At 22.4% G+C, this 27,470-nt stretch overlaps 1 protein-coding gene and 1 long non-coding RNA gene across 3 annotated transcripts in view; one reads left to right on the top strand and one right to left on the bottom strand.

Moving 5' to 3' along the window:
- LOC129610697 (protein numb) overlaps window positions 1-27,470 on the top strand; it is a 79,111-nt gene that overhangs the window by 19,762 nt on the left and 31,879 nt on the right. The gene's annotated exons all lie outside the window — the stretch shown is intronic.
- On the bottom strand, window positions 19,416-20,464 carry LOC129610698 (uncharacterized). The gene is made up of 3 exons (XR_008697104.1): window positions 20,200-20,464; window positions 19,631-20,136; window positions 19,416-19,549 (listed from the first exon to the last, which is right to left on the bottom strand). It is a non-coding gene; the product is annotated as an uncharacterized LOC129610698 (long non-coding RNA).

Raw genomic sequence — 27,470 nt, forward strand, 5'->3', positions numbered from 1 at the left:
AGAAATTTTGTTCAATATTCCAAATTGTAAGGAATATTAAATTAATTTTCTTTACATGTAATTTTCCATAAATTTTTGGTTCAAAGTTCAAAAAATTTTTAAATCTTGTGTATAGTTTCATCTTATATTCAATGTTAATAATTATCTACTTATATAAAATGCTTCCTAATATATGAATATGGTACCTAATTAAGTAATTATTGGAATACCAAAAACTATATTTACCTATTTTTTGATATTCTTATTCTAAAATAAATATTATGAGTATATGTAAGTATACATATTTTAGGTACTGTATCTGCATGAGTTGGTTATATAACAGCAAATCATATATCACAATAATTCATAAATTACTCTTATACATAGATATTTATGTACATTTTTATCATGTATTATAAAACTGTCTGTTAAAAAATTTGATAGTTTCTTGTTGTCATATCAGGAAAATCTAAAAATATATATTATTAAATATATTATACAGATATAAAAGAAAATTTACGATAAAATGATTATATACTTATCAACCGCTTAATCTTCATAGGTTAACAATGATAAAAGTGATGATGACGGATATATAACAGGTTTTTAATTTTTTTTATCTATTTCCGAAATTAAATATGTATGTTTATAACAGAAGCAAGAATTTATTTTTTACACATTTAAATTAAAAGATCACCATAAAAGAAAACAAAAGTTACTGTTTAAAATTCCAAAAATTTGCAATCCCAGTTGATTTGGTAATCGGCTGGCGGCAGTAGGTGAAAAAAGCTAAAACAAAAAAAAAGAATAAATTTAAATATTCAAAATGAATTTTAAGTATTTTATAATTTATTAGAATTTTATAAATTCAGTTTATATTACAAAAGAAAAGAATTATTTAAATTTTATTTTAATAAATTTTTTATAATGCTGGTATTTTAAAACTTGAATTTTATTTTGAAATATGTGGTACCAAATGACATTAATTTCAAATTCACAATAGTAAATAATAAAAATTATAATAGGTAGGTGTCTCGAATGTCATTTATGATTGTACCACTTTCATATTTTATTATTTGCGTATATATTATTATTGTTTGTAGTAAACGCAAAATGTACTTCTTATACTGAAATCAGTACAAATTGTAATTGAGTAATTAGTATTTATACTAAATCTTAATTAAGAATTTTAAATAATTTTTTATACAGTTTTAAACGTTGTATATGTTCCCTGATATTACTACATAAATATTTTTGCATAAAAATATATCTGCTTGAAAAAAAAATATATGAAATTTAAAATTGAAAACTTATTTTTTTTTTCATTACTCCTAAGTCAATAATCTACACATGCACACATGTAATATATGTATATTGAAATGATATACATATGTATGTGGCAAAACTCAGATTTTGCAAATAGAAAATTATTCCTAGATGTTATTCCTACTTAAATAAATTTTCACAATATATCAATATATGAACATACTAAATCACACATATACGAGTATTTATATGTATAAATAATGAAATTTTTCCATTTAAAGTTTTAAAAATTCAATAAACAAGTCAAATAATTAATAATTCATGATTACATTCTAATTAAAAAAAAAGTACTTAATTATCATTATTTACTTATAATTTATAAGTATAAATCTGGTATATATATGTATACATGTATGTAAATCTGTACACCTTGAGCAAATTAGTTAAGAATAAATTAAAAAAATATACGTTATGTAATTTTCTATAAAATCAAAATGGAAAAAATGTAAATTTTAAAGAAAAAAAACTTACGTAAATTTTATTTTTATTTAAAAAACAAATAAGTAAGCAAAATTTTATTATTTTCAACTCACCTACATATATAAAATTTGCTTGAAGTCAAAATATTGTGAATGAACAATTAAATTAGTGAAAGGAAAAACGTCAAAAATCTTTTAATTTGTATAGAATAAAATTGTAAATAGCGAGCATTAAAGAATTTCAATATATTTTTACTAGGTGGCGCCAATTGCAAATAAGTTGATCAAAGAAATTTATTTGCAAAACTTACGTTTAATACATATGTATACAATTTTATTGAAATCTCAGTTTACAGTAAAAAATCGAAATTCGAATTTTCGAACATACTCATCCATATTCTCTTAACGCAAATAACTCAACGGATTGTTAATCAAAAATCTGGTAATTATCTGAACGAAAATAAATTTCGATATTCGAAATGCTGTATTGAAAAACAGCCCATCATACCAAGTAATCCGACTAACAGAATATGGGTGACCAAAAAAATTAAATTACTTGACGTGTTTTCTTTAAATTTCCGATAGCTTTTCAATTTCTTGGACTCATATATTTATGTATACTTGGTGCTTGAACATATAATCTACGGTCATTAATATAAAATCATTTTTACAATTATAAAATTTAATTCATAATTGTATTAATTAAATTTTATTCAATATAACAATAAAATTTTACGAGATTATTAAACAAAACTTGGAATATCTTTATCATTATGACTATGTACATAGATACATGTATCTAATGAAATTCAATTTTTCACTTTCTAAAACGATAAGTAATAAATAAGTATACGAAAGATTGAATTTGTTTGCTCAATACACATATACATATATACACATATATCATACTTATTATTAAGTTGCTTTTAATTATATTTTCAAGAATGATGCTAAAATTTTTTTTCCATTCTCCGAGTATTTTGTACAGGTATTTTACCACTTTATCTTGAAAAGTAATTAAAATAGAAAATATGTAGGTATCTAAGTACTTGATAAGTAAAAAAAATTTTATCGTAAATTGTTGTCGAGTTACGTTGATTATTAAATTCATATGTGTAATTAAATTTATATTTTAAGGGCCAAAGGATACAATAAAATTGAAAATAGTTTTTATTACAAAAATTATTCAATTGTATAATTAAAAATTGTAGTAAATACCTAGTCCAATATTTGTTTTTGAAATGCAAGAGTAAAGTTGTTATAATTTAAGATAATAATCATAAGATTTGAGTTTTATTGCAAAAGGGTTTTCATTACTTATAGTTGCATTTTCATAATTGGATGTTGAAAAAATGGTTTCGAAATGAAAAATCAAAAGATGAGAATTGCAATAATCTTCAGAATTTTTTTTTTGTAGAATATTTTAACTTATTAATCTACAGAAATTCAATTAAGAAAACAAAAATTAACGTTAAAATTAAAATCAATTAAAAAAAATTGGTATTTAAACATTAAGTACATTAAAGTAGGGAATAAAGAAAACCACTTTAATTCTTTCGAAATGGGAACTGAAATAAATTAGTTAGTAATGACTATAAGATAAAGAAGATTTTCTGTGCATCAATGAAATTTTCCTTGATTCCTAGTTTATATAAAATAATTTTGAATTTAAAAGAGTTTCAGAATCTAGAGATCAAGTAGTATATAAAAGCAAAATTCAAATGTAATATTACGCACATTTTATGCAATATTGTGAATTGGGAATATAAAATTAGTTCGTTGAATGTTTTATTACCTATTTTTAACGAGAAGGGGCAATATTGTCAATAAATTATTAAGATTATTATTAATCACGAATTCATAAAATGTTTTCACTGGTGGCTATGTCAGATATTAAATAAATCATTGTCACACTCTTAAAATAGATTTTAGGGAATAAGGAAACTTCATTAAAATTTTTTTTATTTTAGAAGAGATTTAAAAATTTTTTTCTATTATTGTAGTTATGTAACCTAAATTTAGCGTTTTGGAACTAATTATGTAATTGCAATGGAAAATCGCTTAATAAATTCTCGCCAATTACGTTTATTTTAAATTTTAAATCTCCATACTTATTATGTATTTGGCTGTATTTACACATATGTATTTATTAGGGACAAGCTCGTTTATACATTTAAATTATTTCCGAAAAGTCAAAATGTCATCATAAACTTTAAAAATTAAACGTAAACTCTGAATTCAATTTGATTGACAAGTTTTTTTCTTACTTACCATAGAATTATATATGAAATAGGTTTATACCATCAAGAATTACCAAATATCTGAAAAAAATTATCGATTAATTTAGTCTTTAAATTTTTTTATTTTTAATTTTTATGAAAGAGAAAAAAAATAATTTTAAAAATTTTAACAATATAAGAGGTTTCTAAAAAAAATTTTTTATAATAGACACTTATATAAAACTTTTAAGTTATTCATTATAGTATTTTCCACTTTTCAAATCATTGAAGTGATATTTCAAAATCTTAATTGATCCGAGTATACTCCGTGTGTATTATATACAATAATAAGATGTAGGTAATATACTTGTATATAATTAAATTATAAAGCTAGTATTGTGTAAATTAAGAAAACAAAAAAGAAAATCGTGTAAAATATTGTTTATAATACTTGGCATTATGAATAAATTTAATATAAGAATCATGCTAGATGATGTTAAAATCATTAATTTACATGTTCATCTTTTTTGTTTTCGTAATCACTGAACATTAAACAATATAAGAAAAAAATATATATATATATATATTGTAATCATACTAATTTTTTATTTAATTTTTGTTTTTAAATAAAAAAAATTATGTAAGATTTTCATTGTCAACATTTTTTTTTGTATTACAAAAATTTTTATATTTTAGTAAAGGTTAACATTATAATTTTGTTCACGATTGTAACACTTTCAATACCTAACTAAAGCGAATTGTGACTTAAGTGTATATTTACTTACATACACATACATATTACATAATGTATAAGATTAAAATATTTGAATTAAAAAAAATTTAGTAATGTCTTAATCTGTAAAGAAGATAATAATTACAATACAAAACTATAAAATCTACATAAAATATTTTAAAATTAGTGATTTCTTAATAGAAGTTTAAAGGTCCAAAGCTTGGTTGATGCAAAAGTCGTTGTTTAAATACATTTAATGGTTATAATCAAATTTCATTCAGAAACAACATTTTTATAAAAAAATTTCAATATGTTTAAAAAAGATTCATAAAGTTTAAGCTAAATAAAAATCTGATATTTTACATTTTTCAAAATTGCATAGTTTGTATAACTTTTACCTTTAAAATTAGAATTGTTTTAACATCAAATGTCATTTAATAATAATGTCTAATATTACTTCCATTAAGAAAGTATTAATGATTAAAGTGTATAAATATAAGCATTTGAAATATTAACAAGTGTGTGGTTTAATCAACTTTAATGCATAAATGATTCTAAAATTTAGCAATTTTCCAGTTCAAGTTGAATACAGCATACAAAAGAAATTTTTTGCGGTGCTATCTTTCAAACAATGGTAACACTGAGTTAAATGAATTAAATGCTTAGTGAAAACTTGAATTGATTTATTAAATATAATTTGCAATATTAAGTTACTATGTCTCAAAATCTACTCTCACTCATAAATCTAATCTCATTAATTTATTATTTTTTTTACTCATTTCTTTCTTATTTATATTTTTAGTGATGTGACTAACAATAATCGTATTTATTTAAAAATTAAAATGTTAATTGACTTGATACAACAACGTGTGTGGTACTAGTATGTTACAAATACTCCATTTGTTTAGAGTAGCGCCGTCTACTTATGAGTTACCTACAACACTACTAAAATCATTAATAATATCAAAAACAATATTTTATATGTATGATAAAAAAAATTTTTATAAATCAATAAATTTAGATTTAAGCTCCTACATTTTTGAGTAAATTAACTTAACTATCTAGTTCAATGTAGGCAAGAATATTTTTTGTTTAATTTTATTAAAGAAGAAATTTATATAAGACAATGTTTACACCGACATTTTCAACTTACTTATGTACAATCATAAAATTTATTACTTCCTGATCTCATATGATTCATTTGTTTCTTTTTCTCAAAAATTTCCTTTTGATCTCTATTCTAACTAAGGTGATTTATATTGAACGCCTATTATATTTAAAAGCAAACTAAAATTTTTTCACTTGATCACGATTCAGAATTAATTTTAATATTAAAAATTATTAAAAGTTTTTGTTTTAAAATTCAAAAATTCAAAGACAAAAAAAAGAATAGCATCATGATGACATCATGCATTTCCGATAAATTTAAAAATTTAGTGTTTTTTTAACAAATCAATGAGATTAAATAAAATTAATTTAATAATTTTAAAATATCTTCGTGTATGCCATATATCATGTATGGTCTACCCACAGCAGACTTAAACAGAAGAACCTTTTAAAAACACAATTTTGTAGGAATAAAATACCAAGAATCTTACAAATTTTCATCTTCAAATTTTCATTTCTTCGAATTTTATATCTTAAAATATTATCCAGTTGAATTAAGATTTTCTAAAGTCCGGTCTAGATTATGTATAGAAGCCTGAATTGCAAGCTTGAATTGTTGATGAGTAATCTAAATGGAATTTCCATTTTTTCTCTCAAGAAAAAAATTATCATCTCTTTTTTTTTTTGGTTTCTACGTTTTTTAATGAAATTAATATAAAAAAGGAAAAAAAATAACATGTTTTTTTTATTTCAACTTTAATTCAAGCTTCATTTACTGGTCATTATTAAAAACCACAACAACATTAAAAAAATAAGTATTTTATTTCTGCGTTGGTGACGTTCTACACGACGAGTATAAAAAAGAAACTTGAAATCATGATTTTTTTTTTTATTACAGGGGAATTTTTTTTTCGTTAAATAAAATATTTAAATGACACCGGCATTTCATATTATAAAATTGTCTTCTCTTTTTTTTTTATAACACTTTGGATTGCATTTTGAGGTGGTGGATTTGTTGTATCGTAGGTTTTTTTTTTTTGAATTACTTAAGTATTTACTTTCATTTTAGTTTGTTTTTTGATTTTGTTCTCTACTCCCCCCTACTGCTTTTCTTGATTTTTCTTGTATACATACTTACTTATTTAAAGAAAAAAGAAATGTTGTGATTTTAAAAATTTTTCTTTGAAAAGTGATGATTTCATATTTTGATTATTTAAAAAATCTTAAAACATTTAAAGCTGTTACTTATGTGTATGAACACATGTTGTGTTGTGACACTTATGGGATATTAAATTCTCAAATATTTATATACTAGATGGCAGAAGAGCGTTGAAATAAAAAATTCTCTTAATTAAATAATCAAAACTTTTTTAATTAAAAGCTTTGTCTAATTTAATTAAAAAGCAAATTAATGAATGAAAAATATAAACATTTCATATTTACAGTCTTCTGTTATATTATAATATATCATTAAATCAATTAACTGAAGGAATTTTAATTAAGTTTTATTTATAATATAAGTATAAATTTTAAAAATATTACAATATAAGTATTTGAAATTAATTATATTACTTAAGTATATGTACAAAAAATAAAGTTGGGTCAAACCAATGGTTTGTATTGTAGCACTTTTCCCTTCAACAAGTGAAAATTCTGCTTTTAAATACAGTCTATGCATACCTATCACGCTATTAAAATTATTTTCATTCATATTTAACTATTTCTAGGATTGCATATATTTAGGATGATGCATTCATGCAGTCTTTGAAATAAAGCAAAAATTAATATAAAGAGGAGTTAACATAATGCTCGATTTTAAGGGTTAATTGTGTGAGTTAAGAACAATAATTATATTTTTTAATGTCACGGAATTTACCGCTAACTTTTTATGTTTATAGAAATTTGAAAGCGTTTGCGGTTTTGGAAATATAAGGCGCCAAAAATTCAAATTTTACAAATTTCAAGAGGCGATAACTTGAGAGGGGGCGGAGATGGAAAAAAAATTTCTTCTAACGAAATGAACTATTTATTAATGTCTATAAGCCCCTAAAATTTCAAGCTTCTACAGGCTGGGGTCTAGAAGAAAAACGAAATCAAAAATTTGGAAAAAAAAAAGACTTTAGATAACGGTAAATTTGAACGGCCATTTTGTTTTTCTAAAGTTTCACTATAGTATATCGCGCTAGGGGAAGCAAGCCGCTGCCTTTATGCGTTTGCAAAATTTCAAAAATGCTTATGGTTTCATTGCAGCAAATAGTTAAAAAAGGCCATTTTTAAGGTTTTGGGGGGGTATAACTTTTAAAGGGGGTGAGATAGGTAAAAATTTTGTTCTACGGAAATAAGTTTCTAGTAAAGATCTATATACATACAAAATTTCAGCTTTCTATCTTCAAGGGTGTAGAAGTTTTGTAAACAGACACACGGACAGACGGACGGACGGACGGACGGACGGACGGACGGACGGACGGACGGACGGACGGACGGACGAACGGACAGAGTGAAACTAATAAGCACTTTTTTTCAAAAATTTTTTGGAAAAGTGCTAAAAAGATAAGTAAGTGACTTTAGTATGTTATGGTCAATATACTCGAAAAACAATAAGTCCAAACTGTTGAATTCAAGTATGTAGTAAACGCCATATACTTTCTATAATAAAGTTAAATGTTATTAAATATGTATGTCATTTACCACTTAACTCAGCAAAAAAACAGTTTGCTGTATGAATATGGCATATTTAGCACAATGTCAAATTTTTGCCTATTCTCACCATTTAATGTTGAATAATATCATTATTAGAATTTAAGTTTAAAGAGTTTTTTAAATTTTAAATAATAATAATATAACAAATATAGGTAATTAATGTGTATTTACAATTTCACATAAGTATATTTATTTAATTAAAAAAAATGTAATTAACGTAAATCAGTCAAATAAAATCTGTTTTTAAATTTATAGAAAGAAACTCACCACTTTTATGAAATTAATTTTTTTATTATTATATTGCTAATTAAATGAATTGATTTTCGATGACGTGATTCTACTTTTTGTATATAAAAGTGTTCAATACAAAACAAATCAAGTGTTCACACTTTCATACAATAAGTAGGTAAGTACAGAAAAGACTTTAAAAATTAATGTTGTACGTAAATTTATCGAAATATTTTAATACACGTAGAACAAATAAGTATGTACACAACTATGTACATTGTATTTACTTCAAAAGCTTAATACATACTTGTATATATATACAAACTTAATTATAGTTTTATGTACAGACAATGGTGACAACAAAAATTATATAGAAAATTACTTTCTTTATTCACAAAAACATCAATTAATTTTTATTTTTCATATCCGTGCATAACAATTTTACCTATAATTGTCATATTTTTTTATCATAAATTTCAATGGAATTTTATATTACGCGGTGTCTGACAGATTGATTTAATAATGACCACTAATTTTTTTCAGTTTTATTATGATTTTACGTACTTTACACAAGTATACAAAGAGCCTAAAATTTAATTTACGAGAAATAAGTATGTAGTCTTAATATAGTTACAGTTTCCATATTATTCTACACCACAAATCATCATTCTACTTTATTATTTTATATTATTAACTTATTGATAAAATGTTAATTAACAATTTCTTCATATGTACATGTACTTATACAAGTAGGTGAGAATAATTCTTAAGGTGATATCATCAAGCCACTTACTTTATAATTTCCTTGATTTATTTATTTTATTTTTTTTATTTCTAAGTATTATATTCATATTATGTATGTATCAAAGTAGGTTTGTATATAAAAACTAAATAAATATGAACCCATAAATCTTTAATTTCTAACATTAAAAAACATTATTGAAAACTATTGCCCACATATTTATTTACATATGTATATGTACGAGCATGTTGATTTTCTCATAAATTACAAAAATTACTATTTTCCTAGTAAGAATTCACACATGTGTGTACACATGTGTCTATGAAAGATATGTGGATATTGTATGCTATATAGAACAGGGGAACAAAATAATGATTATTATAGGTAAATGAACTAAGTATAACACTATCGTTCATTCTTCCTTATTATAACATTCATTATTTACATACATATATATTGTTTGTATACATACTTAAGTTTAATATAATATAATGTTATTTTTTTTCAAATAATAAATCCGGTATACACACATATTTGTTTACTAAATCTTGTACACTTATATTTACCTTTCAATTTCATTTTATGGAAATATCAATACATAATATTAATAATATGAAGGAAAAAAATTATGATATACATACATAAATATTTTCTCAGTGTTAAAATAAAAATGTCATATACTTATATGCAAACATATAAACAATGTTCATATGCATAATAAATGGTAATATTTAAAGAGACTCAAAGAGACTAAAATAGCCCAAGCTGAAGTATAAATCTATTAGAATTTGATACGTACTAGTACTACATATAAATTAAGCGTGTAATTCTCCAAAAAAAAAAAACAAATGTCATTATTCATACGTCAATGAGCATATAGTGCAGTACAAGTAAGAAGAGAGTATAAAAAATGCAACAAAAATATTAATTTCATATTCCTATTTCTAATTCCTATACTACATTACTTTGCTACCTCTGATTGTATGAGAGCATTTCAAGTAATCATACATACCATTTTGTTATACATAAACCCTATCAACTACAATAGTATGTTCTGTTAGAAAATCTTATGTTTATTGTATTGAAACGCATATATACATACAATTGCTCTTACATAACATAATGCAATTAATTTTATTAGCTCCCTTTTCAAAATTATCGTCAATATGTATTTTAAACACGTTTAAAATATTTTGTTGAAAAATGAAAAATAAAAACTTGTTTTTTTTTTGTTTATTATATTTTTTTCTTAATTCGGAAACGCCAGGTGAACTATATGACAGCAAATAATTAAATGTCATTACACAGTATGTACATTCATACATATATGTACATATATATGTACGTATGAAATTTTTTTTTTAACGAGAATTCAAAGAGACAAAGCATAATGTTGTTACTTTCGTCAGAAATAAATAATGACATATGCAATATAAAAAAAAATGTTTTATACAGTATAATAAAAGTAGTATTTAAATATATATGTATATGTATGTTTACATATATACATTGTGTAAATACAAAATATGTATTTATGTTTGTTCATAATAATTGTTTGAATGCAACTCTTCATAAATTCTTACCATCAAATTTAATTACAAAAGAAATGTAAAAACTAAATGGCAACAAATTTCATAGTTATACATATTAAAGTATGTGTATTTCATAATATAACATATGTATGTAAATGATTGAAAATAAAAGGAATATAAAAATCAATTACTTACCTACCTACCTACTTGTACAATATTCGTAACTATGTTTATCAACTCTATCATAAAAATATTGGAATATTGTATTTGACGTATGTGTCTAGAGTTGCCGCTTTGATAATTACTTTCTAAAATTCTATGATTCTTAGGTCTCAACAGTTCTTAGATTTTTAATTTAATAATGATCTTTACGTTACAGTGTAAATTAGTTTAGGGTCAGAGAATCAGGTTATTTTTGCAAATTATTGACAGTTACTGTTGTTGTTTCATGTATAAAATGAATAAACATTATTTCCTAGACTAGAATATAATCGATCTAGTGATTAATTAAAATACTTGCTCGTTCATACATTTATAAATTGGTTTTGACATTTCTTTCATATTAATAACAACTTGATATTTAGTTAAACTTGTCAACATTACAGTCATTTTTTTTTTTGTAAATTAAGTTTCATACTAGGTCGTTCACATAAGAGTATTTTTTGATTTTATTTGGCACCAATACTTATTTATGTCCTTTAATATTTACTTGAAAATTATATAAAAAAGATCAAAATATGGCAACACTTTTAAATATGCATACTCAATAATGTACAATATCGTACACATTATACACACATTATTTCATCAGTGTTTTTTTCCTCTTTTCATTATAACGTGGAAAATCACATTTCTAGACGATTTTCCTTTATGATTCAGTACGTTAGTACACATGCATATACATATGTATATATATTATTACTATTTTTATTTACTCCTCATTGAGTGTCGGTAAATATTATGTTTAACATGATGGTCAACAGATCGTGAGGATCTAATTATTATAAATAAATTTCTTTTTGCTTTTATTTTTTGTTTTTCCTAATAAATAAATAACTCATACGAACAGTGGGAATGAGAATCATAAGAAATCCATCATATTTATACGAGATAGAGAAAGAGGGGAAGAAATATTGTCGTTTAGTAATTCAAATATGCAGTAAAAATAAAAAATAATAAAATTGTATCATTATTCTTTGTAGGCGGTAGAATGAAATATGAATTAATTATTAATGAAATGAAATTATTTTCTTTTTTGTGTTTAGTACATTGTGCTAGTATGTTGACATATTATAGTTATACATATTTATGTATATATTACATAGATACTCGAATGTGTCACAGATTTAACTTGAATTTTTCTTAATTTTGTAAATATGTAGTCATATTCATTGAATTTGAAATAAAAAACAAACATAGTTATGAATAAAAGAGATTTTGAGTTGTGATATACATATTATATAAGCATATGTGTACGTGTGTATATTATAATAATTTTGTCAAAAAGTGTTCAGCTTGATTTTCGATTCACATAATAGAATCGTAGACCAAAAAATATCTTAATTAAATTTGACACGTAATTTGACAGTGCATTGCCATATACTCAACACTTACTATGCCATGACAACAAAGTAATCAAAATTGGAAAATATGTTTTTTACATTCTACTTTCGGAAATTGGAATTACAAGCTACCTAAGTACTAGATACTGTAAAAAATGTTGGGAAACAAAAAAAAATTCTTCAATTGCTTTTGAATTCTGTATAGTTACATTCGATTTAGTTTTTTTTTTATTTTCTATGATTTATTAAATAACCTGAACTAAATCACAGGTGTATGTACTCGTTATATTTAAAATATGTAAGTGTGTAATTGTATTTTATTTCTTAAAATATCATTTAAAAACTAAAAATTTAAGAAAAAAAAAAAACATAAAAAAGTTAATAATAATAAAATTTAATAGTGTTGTGGAACTTTCTTTTCTTTTCATTGTAACTACATAAGTATAAAATCTTAGTACTTATGTCTGTCAAAATGTAACTAATATACGTAAAAAATAAGTACAAATATAGAATAAAGAAAACGGATACAAATCAATAGTTTTTAATTGAAAATAGATTTACTTAGTCGCTCGCCTTTGTTTTTTCCTCTTCTTAAATCTTAAAGCATAAGAAACTTGTGTAAACTTGTGGAAAGCGTTCAATAACCTTTTTTTTACGTGCTATTTATCGTTTAGTACAATTATTTTTTCTTTTTCTTTTTATACATACATACATATATGTAAGTACAACATACAATAATTTTCTCTGTGCCAATCTATACCAAATATAATAATATGGTGACGAAGAATAAGTGAAAAAAAAATCTTAAAGGTATCGCAAGTGATTTTAATAATGTTGGCAAATAAATATTAAGAAAAGGAAAAGCGATAGAAATTATGTTTTTTTACTTTTTTTATGTCCATACATAAATATGTACGCTACTTACTTATGCACATGTACTCGTACACTATAATTACAATATTAAGGAATTAAAGTATTGAAATAATTGCATGTGTGTATGAACAAAGTAAGTACTAGGAAAGTTATTGAGCAAAAATTCTACCTCTAGTCAGTTAGCGCTTAAATACATATATATGTATAATGTGTATATGTATGTATGTATTGGAAAAACACCTGATTTTTCGCTGTAATATAAATTTCATTTTAATGTTAATAAAATTTTCCTTCCCAAAATATTATGTTCCTTTTCGTTTGTAATGTAATCTATGAGTTGAACGAGAGAGCATTACGTTTGGTAAAACACAAATATGTACGATCGATTTGCATTATATCTCACGTGTCATTTTTTTTTTAATAAATGAAAAAAGAATTTAAACTGTTACTCAAATTTTACGTTGTTAACGTTCATAAAATGTTGTTTACCTTCAATAAGGCTATGAAGCCTGTCATAACGAATCTGTCATGCTGAAGATCCCAATTATGTAAATTCAAACATGAAGTTAAGAGGTGTAGTTTTTTACATTTTTTCCAGTTGATGACAAACTTATATTTTTTCAAGCACATTCTTACAAATTCATTTTAAATATTGACTGTTATCATCTCTCCAATTTGTCAATTTTCAACAAAATCTAAATTTCCTTAAACGCCATAAATATTAAGTATCCTACAGTTTTGCTTAATAAAATTTTTATTTTACTTTGTACTTATGATGCCTTCCCTTAAATTTAAATTTTTCTTTACACCTGTTTCAAATTTAATAACTTTTTAATAAACTCAAAAGTAGAAAAAAAAATTTATTACTTATCGGAAAACTTTAAACATTCTTTGTTCTTTGTTTTTTAGAGAAAATTTTTATTATGCTTTTTATGTTTCTATTAAAGTTTCTCATTATTTCATAAAAAAATTATTATGGAGGTCAAAGTACAAACTTACATACCAATTAATTAAATATTTCTTTCTATTATTTCAAAATTCAATAATTGAAGAAGAAAAATAAAAAAAAAATAAAAAATGAAATTTAATTTAGGCTAAAATGAAAAAGAACAAGAATAAAATTTCGTTCCGTTCCGCTTACAAAAACATTCACTCAGAGAAAAATTTCGGAAAAAAGAACAAAAATTTTTGTTAATACGAGTATTTCGACTTTTTTTTTGGTGTTTTCTTCCTCTCGAGAAAGTTTATTAAAATATTTGTTGGAAACGTGATCAAGCCAATTAAATTCTTAAATATGAATTTTGTTCAAAATTTTGAAAGGAAACAGAAGACGTAGGGACCAGGAGAGAGAGAGGGGGGTTGTCTCTTTTAAAAATTAAAAAAAAAAAATTAGAAAATTTTAAAAAATATTTTCTTTTAATAAAATATTAAGGGATCAATCAACAGAAATTTTTTCTTCGTAGGTTGATTTTGTAAAATGTTGCTCTATTGTTTTATGATTCTTGAGTTCAGCAGACATGATGAAAAGTTCAAATTTTAATCTGAATTATAATTATAATTTATTTATTTGATTTTTTGTTTTTTTTTTCATAAATTAGTATAATCCAGATCGTGCTTAATTGTTTTAAAATTTAATGGTATAAAGTTTTTAGGCACGCGGTCAGAATTCTGCATTCATACCACGAGTATTATGTAAAATTCACGTTTTATTTATCTATTTTATGTAAATTTTTTTTTAGTACATAAATGTTGATATTAGGAAATATGAAAGTTTGCCGTGACTGTTCTCATATCACAAAATATAATTTGGTTATCAAGTTCTTTTAAAAATTTCAATTATTTATTGAATTTTACAAAGCACCATTTAGAAAATTCACATTATGTAGCTATTTTGTAATTTTTTTTTTTTTCAAATAAAGTTTATGTATTAAGAATAAATTAATTAAATAAAATTCGTGTCCCATTTATAATTGGATGAATTTATCAATAATGAGTATAAAATGTCATATATGGATTTTGTAAATATTTTGGAGACATTGGTAATTACAAAATATTTTTAATTATATTTAAGTAGGTCACAATTTTCCGAGTAAAACAAAGGACGATTAATTCGAATTATTAAATTTTTAGGTTATTCAATTTTAAATAACAAAGGAACCTTAAAATAATTTTTGAATTTCAAAATTTAGATACTTCCCTGTTAGAAGATACAATAAGATATAATTATACTTCCCAGTTAGTAAATTTCGGAAACTTATGTATAAGTAAAACAATAACTAAGTTAAATATATTAAAGCAAAGTATTAATTGAATATGACATAGTAAGTGTTGCCTATATTAAATTAAATTTTATTCGTGACACAAAGTAGTTTAATACAAATAAATCGATTTTAATGAATGGAATGAATTACAACACAACTTACTTGTTTGTATACTTACAAGCATAGGTACAAAGGTGAAACCGTCAATATTGCCATAAACACAAAAATGTGCTATTAAAAAAAAAACACTTCTGGATTTCAAATTTTATCACAGTAAATCAAAATGATTTACAAGTTTATTCTGAACACTTAATTTCATTTACGAAATTGTAGCTATTTACATAACACAAATAACGTGATAAAATAATATTATACATATACGTATACGTACATATGTATGTAAGTAATTTTATTTGTTATTATTGCCATAGCATTACCATTATAAGTTTAAGTAACATCAGTATGAATTTGAATTACTACAATATTATCGAAATTCATAATATATGTGTACATACATATGTTAGATATGAGTTTTACATCTTGACAACAAAAATATTGTGAATCTATATGGCTGACAGAAATATATTTGTGTTTAATCAATTGTATATACATATATTATACTGACATTTAACCTATGAGCATAATATTATAGTCTAATATTTTAACCCACCCATAAAACAAAAAAAACTTATAATTAATAGTAAAATTAATACTTATGTGTAACTATGTAAAGAATGTTTCCGCATAACTAGTTTTTAATACCATATATTCTGACTGGTTGGTATATTGTAATTTTATAATTATTTATTATAATAAATATAATTATTTATATTGTATTAAATGAATGGAAATATAATATGAATATTATACATTATAAACAGAGGAATTCTAATAATTTTATTTTTTTCTTTTAGAGTCAAATTTCATTCAACAATTTCGATATTATGTATTGTACACTATAGAAGTGCCTACACATACATATTTATTAGAAAAAATAATTTTTTTTATAGTACATTCACTTTATTGTATTATTAAATATGGTAATGTTATGTTTTTGCTTTTTAATAATTACTTTTCTACATAAGTAAATAATTCTGGAAAATCAGTTATTATTATTTGTTTTCTTTTAACACAAAGAAAAATAAAGAAATTGTATTGTTATTTTTACATTCTTTAATGAAAAAGACACCGCTATAATATAATATTAATTCATTCTTGTATAAAAGGTGTCCCATTAACATTTCGGAAATCTTGGAATAATTATTTGAATAATGATATAATGTTAATAGCTCTTTTCTCTAACAATAATTAAAGTATTTTAAAATTTTTTAATTTACTCTTATTTAAATATTTGGTAAAAAAAAAATATATTAATATCAGTGCTATTTCGTTTAAAAATGCACTTTTCCTAAGTTTAAATATAAAAAAACCTATGATTTTCAGTAAGATTTACTTTGATTACTCAATAAGAAAGTTAAAAAGAACCGGTTTTTTGCTCGTCTGAGTCTAATTTACTAACTTGATTAAGAAGTCTATGAAGTCATAGACACCCTGTATGCCTATATACAGACTCACCTTTTTAATCACTTTAAATGTTTAACAATGTCTAAAGTGCACATTAAATTTTAGGTTGATGTCATTGAAAAACCGAATATCGTTAATAAAAAAAAATTGAATTTATTTTTTTTTTTTTTATTTATTATGGAAGCATAATTTTGTTTTCGTTTTTAATTTTAAATAGTGTTTAAAGTGTTTGTAATAGTTGATTTTCACACTAAGTATAAGTGCTAATAAGTGGCATAATAGTTTTGTTATGCAACTTAAAAAATTAAGTACTCAATTGAATTATTCAAAAAAAGAGTGAATATTGCGAGGTTGCATAATATTAAAAAATTTAAATGATTTAAGAAATTTTTATAATTCAATAAATATTGATAACTTTTCATAAATATATGTACTTCAGAATTACTATATACTACAGAATTACTAAATATACCATAAAAATACTAAATACTACAAAATTACTAAATATTACAAATTTTCTCTAATATCTTTAGCTAGAAGTATCTGTTTAAAGGACTATTACTCAAAAATGCTTATTTTTTTGTATTTTTTATAAAAATTTATTAATTACTTCTGTCTTTTAAAAAATATTTAACCAATTTAATAATACATATTCATTTCTTTAGAAACCTTAGTGATTCAAGAATGAACTAAAAGATTATCTTTCCGGTTATTACAAGTACACTCTGCAAGATAAATCGTTTTTATCTATTTACTTATATGTTTTTCATTCAATTATTTAAGAAATCAATTATTTAAGAATAAAATACAAAATTTTGTATTTAAACACAAATTAAATATAAATACACAAAATCTTGGCATTTATTTTTTTTATATCATACAAATCTTTTTAATTATAGTTATTTACAAGTACTTGGAAATTAAAATCTTATACACGAGTACAATTAAAATGTCTTTTATTTCCTTAATTTAATTTTCTAAATAAAAATATAATTAAAATATCATTAACAAATAAATGATTATAAAAAGTTCTTGTAAATATTGTCACCATAAAATTTTTCCAAAACATAGTAATTATAAAAAAAACTATTGTACTTAAGTATAATTGAGGTTATTTTAAAATAATTATTGTACATTTCAATGAATTATGTATTTAATACTTTTGTAATTGTTTATGTAGGTACAAAGTAATAATATTTTTTCAAGAAAATAAAAATCAAATAACAATTAATTACAAATTTCTTCAATTAATTTGTAGTTTTAAACAAAAGAATCATTAAAAATATTTACAATATAATTAATTTTTACATTTTATTTATTTAAAAAGTAAATGTAATTAGAACTTATGTACATAAAACTAATTATTTAATTATAAAAAATAATTATTTAAAAGAGGAAATATAATTAAATGTACTCGATAAATATTTCCTTAAGTAAATACCTAATTTAATTTCTTGTATTACAGGAACTTTAAATTATCACAAATAAGTAATTATGAAATTGTACAAATATGAAAGAATAAATTTTAGATGATTACAATTACAATATCTTATTAATACTTATAAGAAAAATTTCATTAAAATCTATCTATTTCAAAATCTTTTTTTAGTACCTACATAAACAATCAATTATTTGTTAAGTGTAATTGATTTTAAGATGTATTTGAAAATGCGATTACTTTAACTGATTACATTTTTGACTAAATATAGAACAAATTGAATCTAAAAATATATTTTTATGCACAAATTTATTGAAAATTGAAAAAACGTAATCATTTAATACAAATTAATTTTGTTTATAAATTAAAATTTAATTAATTAATGCAAATAAATAATTTATAGTATTAATAAATAACCTTATTTTATATTTTGAATGAGCAAGTACTTTTTTTTTTTGTTAAAATAAAAATTCAATCAAATAAATGTAACAACATTATTTTGATGCTATTTTTAAGTGTATATATAATATTATTCTTGTTTTTTTCCATTGAAATAGTGAAAATAATAAATATTAAATTTTAGTATATACGTATCTACAAAATAAAACAGGTTCTTAATATAAAATTTTTATTTTTATTTTACCTGTTTACTTTTACTTGTTTTCTCATATAAATAAAATTCTGACTGTAACAGAATATTAGTATCTAGATATAAGTATCTAGTTTGTATATAAAGTAAATATACTATTGAATCATATATGTAGGTTCATAAATTATATTTTGTTTATCTCATGTTGTGAATTTTTGCACACAAACTTAAATGTTATATAGAACTCTGGATACATTTAACTATTTATTTTTACATCTGGTATCTTGTACATGTTGTATGTAAGCAAGTATGAGAAACTACAAATACAAACAATATAATATAGCTGTTCGAATTTTTTATATTAAAAAAAAAAAGAGCTGGAAAAGCTTTTTCCTTACAACTGTTTATACTTCTATACGAATTATTTATAGTTATTTTAACTGTGTCTTCTTAACTGTGTTACATATTTGATATACATACTTGTTGTTTCAACTGATTTTTTTCTATATCGCTCTATCCCATATGTACATATACTTATGCACGTACATACTTCTTTGCTCTATCTTCCGAAATAAAGAACTGAAATGTAAAAATTCAATATAAATATTGTGTAAAAAAATATTTTCAGTTTCTTATACATAACTTGTATATTCTTTTAATATTAAATTTCTTATTCCAATGAAAATCAGGCTTTCAATAGAAATTCATATTAAATTGGTTTTCTTGTTTTTATTAAAAAGACTTGAAAATATGTATATAGGTACTTATTTTGGTTAAATTTACAAGGTAACAACAGAGAAGAATAAGAAGACAATCAATAAAGGTAGAATTTTGTTTGTCTCTGCAACATTTTTGGATTGTTACGATTTTTCTTTTTTTTTTCTTTCTTCAAATTGCATCAAATCTGTAATAAGTATATTTAAGTTTGTTATATATATAAGTATTTACAAGTAAAAGTATAATTTACTACTGAAAAACATCAAAACATGGATACGAATCAGCTTTTGAAATAAGTCAAAATGGTTCATATAGCTTTTTCATTTGAAAAACATCGATTGACATCTTTTCACATTACTATTATTGCCCATATAAGTACTTTTCTGATAATTAACGACTCTTAGATGACAAATGGCTGTCTTTATTCACAGCAAGTGATTTGGAAGCTATTTATTTATAAATGTAGTACAAATTTATTTTCGGTTTCTTAAAAGCATGAATTTTCTTAATTCAAATTGTGATGCATTCGTCAGAAATAGTGTCTAAAATTATAAAAGAATAATTATATAACTTTGTATTTAATTCAAGCTTTATAAATGGATTCAAATTAAATTTTTTTTTAAATTTAGATTTTTAAATATAGTAAGATTTCGAAATAATATTCTCAAGTTTAATTTGAAGATTTTTTCTGTGTAAGAGAATAATTTACTATAAGTATAACGTACATGTCAAATACAAGTAAAGGTTGCAAAATGGGATGAAAATAGAAATCTAAAAACTTGAAAAAGCTGTACAGAAACCAAAAACATAAATAGAATATGAGAAATCACAAACAAGGCACGTTAGGTTAGAAAATATTGCCGATCTAAAGTACATAAAATAATTAAATTTTTCTTTTGAGATTGGAAGACAAACCATAACTTAAAGTGTACGTATATAATTTAAGGTTGAAAATAAAACTCATTCTCCTCTTAATTTGTACATCTAAAACATTGTTTTTGCTACCACACCACATGGTATAAAAATGGTTAAAAAGGGAATTCCTGAAGAAAAATTTCTTGCTTTTGGCTTACCTTAAATTTATTTATAATTCTTCTTTCTTCTTTTCTTGATTTTACTCATTTTTATAATATTATTTTATAGATTCCAATGAAATCGTTTTGTGAGAAAAAAGAATTTCTCTATTTTCATCTTTATAAAGTGGTAAACGATGTGAAACAGTAAAATAAAACCCATATAAACGTAAATTTTAAAATTCTTTTCCCATTTCCCTATTGAAAGAATTTTTATAAAATACTTGTATAGAAAAAGTATATTAGACCCAGAATCTTTTCACGTTATAATTATAAAAAAAATAAATTCATAAAGAAAAAATATCTTTAAACTTCTTAAATATAAAAGTGAGATGAATGAAATTATTTCTTGAATTTCAAAAGAATAACATATTAATCTTTTATAACATCTATTTATATGTATATATATACATACTTATTTCTATGTTAAACATTAAGGTATATAATATGTACGTACTAATAGAAATATGAATTATTAATTAAGGGAACAGTTTTGTATATTATTTTAACATCGTGTTAATACATAAAAAGTTTGTTAAAAATTAACATTTTATTTCTTATAATTATTCAAATTGCTAGCATATTTATCATGAGAGATAAAGAATTCTTAAATTGATCCAGGGTTATGTAGATAGGTACATTAAAGGGAATGAATACGAAATTCTTTTTTAAATATACCTGAAATTCTAAATCTATCAATAAATACAATTATTTTTAGGTGCTATTGTTGTATAGTATTGTGATTCAATGGGAATACGTATTCTGATTCATTGGGTTAACTTTAATAATGATTTTGAAAAAAAAATACTGCATAAAAGTTACCCTGTTTACAATCACATTGGATAATACCATTTTTTTGTTTGAATAGTTGTTAGATAGGTGCTTTTTGTTGTTCAAAAACCAACATACGTATTTGCTTTATGTACAACATTTAATATTTCATTGTAACATTCTCATAACTCTAAAAATATAATTAGTTTAATTGCATAAAAAATTCATAAATTTTATATTTTAGCCTCTAAATACTTAATTATAATTGTAATTAAATTAAATTTTACCTTTTTTTTTAAATAATTCCATTGATTATGACTTTTTAAGGTCATTATTTTCTCATTTACGAATCCACAATAGTTAAATAAGTATATAGGATTAGAGAAAAACAAACCTGGTAAATATTTGTTAAAATATTGGAGCCATATTATGTAATTAAATGTACACGCATCCAAAGATTTGTCTCGATTTTCTGCACAGTCTATAAAATATGTTATAGAATTTGTATTATGAATACATAATATATATTTACATCACTTAAATTACATATGTACCTGGTTACTTTATGTACATTCATTAGAAGCCTCCACGCATCTCATATGTACATAAGTAGACTTTCATTAATTTATTATCCCAACTTGTTTGCTTACATTTTTTAGGTTATAATTTTGCATAAAACGATTATCTTAATGCGCAAATATTTATCTTGTATTCACTTATTTGAAAACTCTTTAAATTCATATATTATATTTTAATGAGTATAACAGTTAATTTATAAAATAATAATAATTATAAATTTAATTAATTTTGATTAAAACCTTCTTAAAATATAATTTATTAAAATAGTGCTTACAAAATTTTTTATTATTATTTTTTTTCTTGTACCTACAAAATAAAATTAAAATGTCATTTAAAATTTTTGACATATTTACTATTGACCTAACTGAAAGAGAACAAAAAAACAAAAACATTGAAATGAAGAGAGGGATAAGATTAGCCATATAAAATTATTATGACAAATGCGTAATCTTGTCAACTTTTAAGTATGACGACGCAAAGTGTCAGGTGTTTATTTATTTTTTTATATAGACAAAAAAAAAACAAAATTTGGAGTAAAAAGCACATTTCTGACACATTTTTAGAAATTTTTATAAAAAGTTGTCAGTGTGCTTGAGTTGAAGTTTTAAAGTTTGTAATCATATTTGAAATTAAATTTTTTTTTGTTTTTAAATTATTTAGTACCTTAGTTTTTATAAAAATGGAAAATTTTTGAATTTCTTCAAATGGTATAAATATATATGTACATATGTACGTTTGTAATCTTAGAAAATATCGAGTTTTATTTAAACTTTGATAATTAAAACAATTTTTTTTGTACAATTTTATTAATTTAAAGTTTGTATACATTGTACTTATAATATGCTTGTGTAGCAACATATCTATAGCAACTTTTCTAAACAAAACGGAGCTAATTTTGGAATATGTAGTATATGTTAAAGAGAGTTAATTAATTTATATGTTAATTAATTTAAAATCAAGTAGGTTATAGGTAAGTTGTTTTGAATTCAATTCAAAAATTTTTCTGGAATTTTTTATGTCAAAGCTGAATTGAATTTATTGAGAGAAAGGAATGTAAGATATTAAAAATTACATTTTTTTTCCAATTAATGAAATTTGCTTCCATGTGGTGAATAAAGTTTAGTATAGGCAATAAGACATTTATTTGACGGAAATATCACAAAACAACTAACCTCATTTTCCAAAAAAGCAAAATTAAAATTTTCAATATTAAATTTAAAAAAAATATTAACCATATTATTGATAATTGTTAAATGAATTCTGGAATTTCAATATCAGATAACCATAAATAATTATACAAAAGATTTAATGGAACGTGTATTAAATTTAAAAAATTTTGAATAAAAATTAAAACAATTAAAGTGCATGACGTAAAAACCAAAATAAAACTTGAATTTCAATTCAAAAAAAAAAATGTGATACATTATTAATATAAATTATAAATAGAATATTATATAAGTAAAATATGGTATTTAAATTGTGAAACACAATAAAAGAAAATTTTCCCCAACAAAAAGATTATTTTACGTCATTTTCAACAAATTTTGCAATATTTCAAGAGGATTTTTCTGAAAAACAAAATTTCAAAACGTGTACACATGCATACACACTCAAGTAATATGTAATTTAATTATATATTTTCTTTTATTATTCTCTGTATTTTAAAGATTAATCAAGAAAAAACAATCGATAATTGGAGGATACACAAATACATTTAATTATTTACACACGCATATTAACAAAAATTTATATTGTGCATTGTGTATGCTTACATAAGTACATAGTTTGCACGATATATTCTTAGTTTGTCATACATTTATATTATTATATTATGTACTTATTACAAAATAATTTCCCTTGAATTTACGATAAATGAATTTTAAATAGCAATACATATTTTCAAAGATTATTTTGTAGAAGCAATTTTGTTTAATACACCTACGTCTCAAATCTCAAAGTTTGTAAAGTGGTACAATTTATATAATATAGTATTAACAAAGACATGTCAATCCATAATTTTACTTTAGCATTGATAAATTGCAGAAACAAAGTATTGCTAAATTAATGTTTTCTTTGTAAGTTTTAATTTCAATCCAGCAATTATTGTTTATGACCTGGAATATTTAATAATACTGAATTATCGACATTAAGAGGCATCAGAGCATTATGTAATTGCATCAAAACCAGATTTAAGTCTAACAACATAACGTCCACACTGCTTTCAAACCCAAATTCAATCCAATCATAATAAATTTATAATTATATGAATAAGTTGTGTTCAGACAACGACTTCTGTATCAATGTTTGACGTCAACGAACAGATATTGAATTTATAGAAACAAAATTTACAATATTTGAATCTGCAATTTCAACCTTATATGAACAATAAAAGATTTATGAACTTATTGTTATCGTATCGGACACTATTTTAGTGAAATAAATATATAGCAATATCGTAAGGTTTTATATGCATATAGAGAATAAAGTCTTTATACTAAATCGAATTTATATATTTTGAGAGAAAAACAGATGTCAAAATTTTCTATGAATCATTTATTAATCAATAATAATTATGTATTATAAAATATTTTTCTATATTTATAAAATAAGCAGATGGCCCGGAATATTATTGCTTCAAAATAATTATAATATTTTATATTGATAATTTGATATAGAGATACATTGTATAAGTAAAAAGAGATAATTGTGTATAAAAACAACTCACTCATACGCCTTTAATATTGTTTTTAAAATAATTTTTTGTATAATATAATCGTGATATTATGAATACAAAATTTTATAATATTTATTTATCATACGCCCATTCATTTTATTTTATTCATATTCCCATTTTATTCTATTCTAAAATTTGTTATACTCGTAAGAGAAATTTTTATCTCTTATTCATTTTGTAATACGCGTACACGTCTATTATTCTACACGTAAACGTAAATCGTAATATTGCATATTTTTATTAGGTACTAGACTTTATGTCTTTTTATTCTACACAAATAATCAATATACATATATACATATACATAAATACAATATACTGTACATAATTGATTTTTATAAATTTTATTATTTCAATAATAAATAAAATTCAAAACTACATACGTACATATGCATAAAAATATTTTGATTTCGTAATCGTATATAAGTTTCTATTGTTATCTTGTAATTTGAAAGAAAAAATGTCGATTTTTTAATTTATAAAACTACAATTAAATCAATTAAATATTATTCAATTCCGGCTCAATATACATATGTACATATTTATGTGTGTTTGTAATTATATTACTGTTATTAACGTATGTATACAAATAGTATTTGTTTGTATGACGACTATACGGCATACGTTTATATACATCTATTACTATTAACAAATATAAATTGTGATAATAATTATTAATTATTAATTTTTTATTAATTTTATTGTTATTTTCAATTAAAATTAATTTGAGGTTAAATAGACTTGTGATCTCAATTTTCTCAAATGATAACATACTATTTACGATTTTACGAGTTGAATACATCAGTAGCGGCAGGAAATTTTAAAAGTGCACATTATAATAGTTTCTGTTTAATTGATTTTGTTCGAAGTTTATAATGAAAATAAAAATTTTTATTTTCAATTACTTATATGTAAAGCTTTTTTAATAATTATGTGTATTTAAAATGTTCTTTAGTACTTAAGTAATTACTTTATTTTCGAATGAAAAACAATTATGTTTTTTAAGAGAGTGAGAGAGAGAGCGTTAACACATTATTACCAAATTTCTAAAATCCTACTTTGACAATCAGAGTTTTTGGTATATTAAATATAATTTTTTGGAGAAATTAGTGGACGAGCTAAATAAGTAGTACTTTTTCAATAGAATTTTCGATTAGAAATTAGTATTACAATAAATTACTTAATTAATCGATTCTTAAATTTACTACTTTTTAGATTATCGAAATTTGTAACTATATTAAAATTATTATAAGTTTACGTTATAAAGCAATGTGTTTTACTCAAATTTATACTCGTAAATATGTAAACAATATAAAAATTGCAGACTTACTTTGAATTACTTAAAATTTTGCATTGCAGATGCAATACACTACTGTTATAAATTATACGCCTATGCACATTTAATGTATATACGTATGTTAAATTATTAAATTATAATTGATGAGTAATAGGATTTATAAAATAAAAAAAAATTTATTATTTTTTTTAATGGATCACTGCAAATTGAACTTTTTGAAAAATTGCTTTCAAAATAAAAAAAAAAAGAAAATTATTAGATTTCACAGTTTTAAGAATTAATTACTGTCACTATTGAGTTATTGAGTTATTCATGTCAACTTTGAAGTTTAAAGAGTAATAGAAAGTTCATTATTTACTAGATGCACATATATACACAATGTATGTATATTTAAAATGGTATAGTGAAGTGAAAAGAAAATCTCAAGAATAAGTTAATAAAATTTTAAAATTAATTTGTCAATTTTTTAAAATTTATTAATTTATCAAATAAATTGCGTGATTTATCATAAAAGTTGTGAGTAATTTGAATTTAAAATTATTTGATGTGTATGCAAATTGTTATACAGTTAAATCCGATATAAACGAACTGACATTTCGATTAGGTAATATTGCTTATAGAATTATACGTTATTATATGTCAGCTATAATGTCAGAATTGAGTTTTAGTTATAACTAAAAAAAAATTTGTGCTCAAAGTTTATTTTAGTTTAAATATCAATGAAAAGAAAAAAGGGGTAAACACAAAAAATTAATTATAAAAGGCTTTTGCTTGTAACCGACGTTCTTATATGAGCGTGTAAATTACGAACAAAAAGTAGAATATATAAAATAAATTTTGTTTTGCTAACAAAGAGTTCTTGCTTTTATTGGAGTTGCTTATACACGGGTCTGATTGTATACACAAATTAAACCATAAATTATTTTACAAGAGAAAAATGAGAGAATATAAGAGTAAAAAGAATATGACATTTTTGAATTAATTCTCTCATTTACATAAAAAACGTATAGTTACAAGAACGTTTTTATTGTAAAAATTTACATAACTTACATTGTTCTCTAAAACTT

This window comes from Condylostylus longicornis, unplaced genomic scaffold, assembly GCF_029603195.1.
Source record: "Condylostylus longicornis isolate FDR11 unplaced genomic scaffold, ASM2960319v2 ptg000046l, whole genome shotgun sequence".
In the NCBI taxonomy this organism is placed as follows: domain Eukaryota; kingdom Metazoa; phylum Arthropoda; class Insecta; order Diptera; family Dolichopodidae; genus Condylostylus; species Condylostylus longicornis.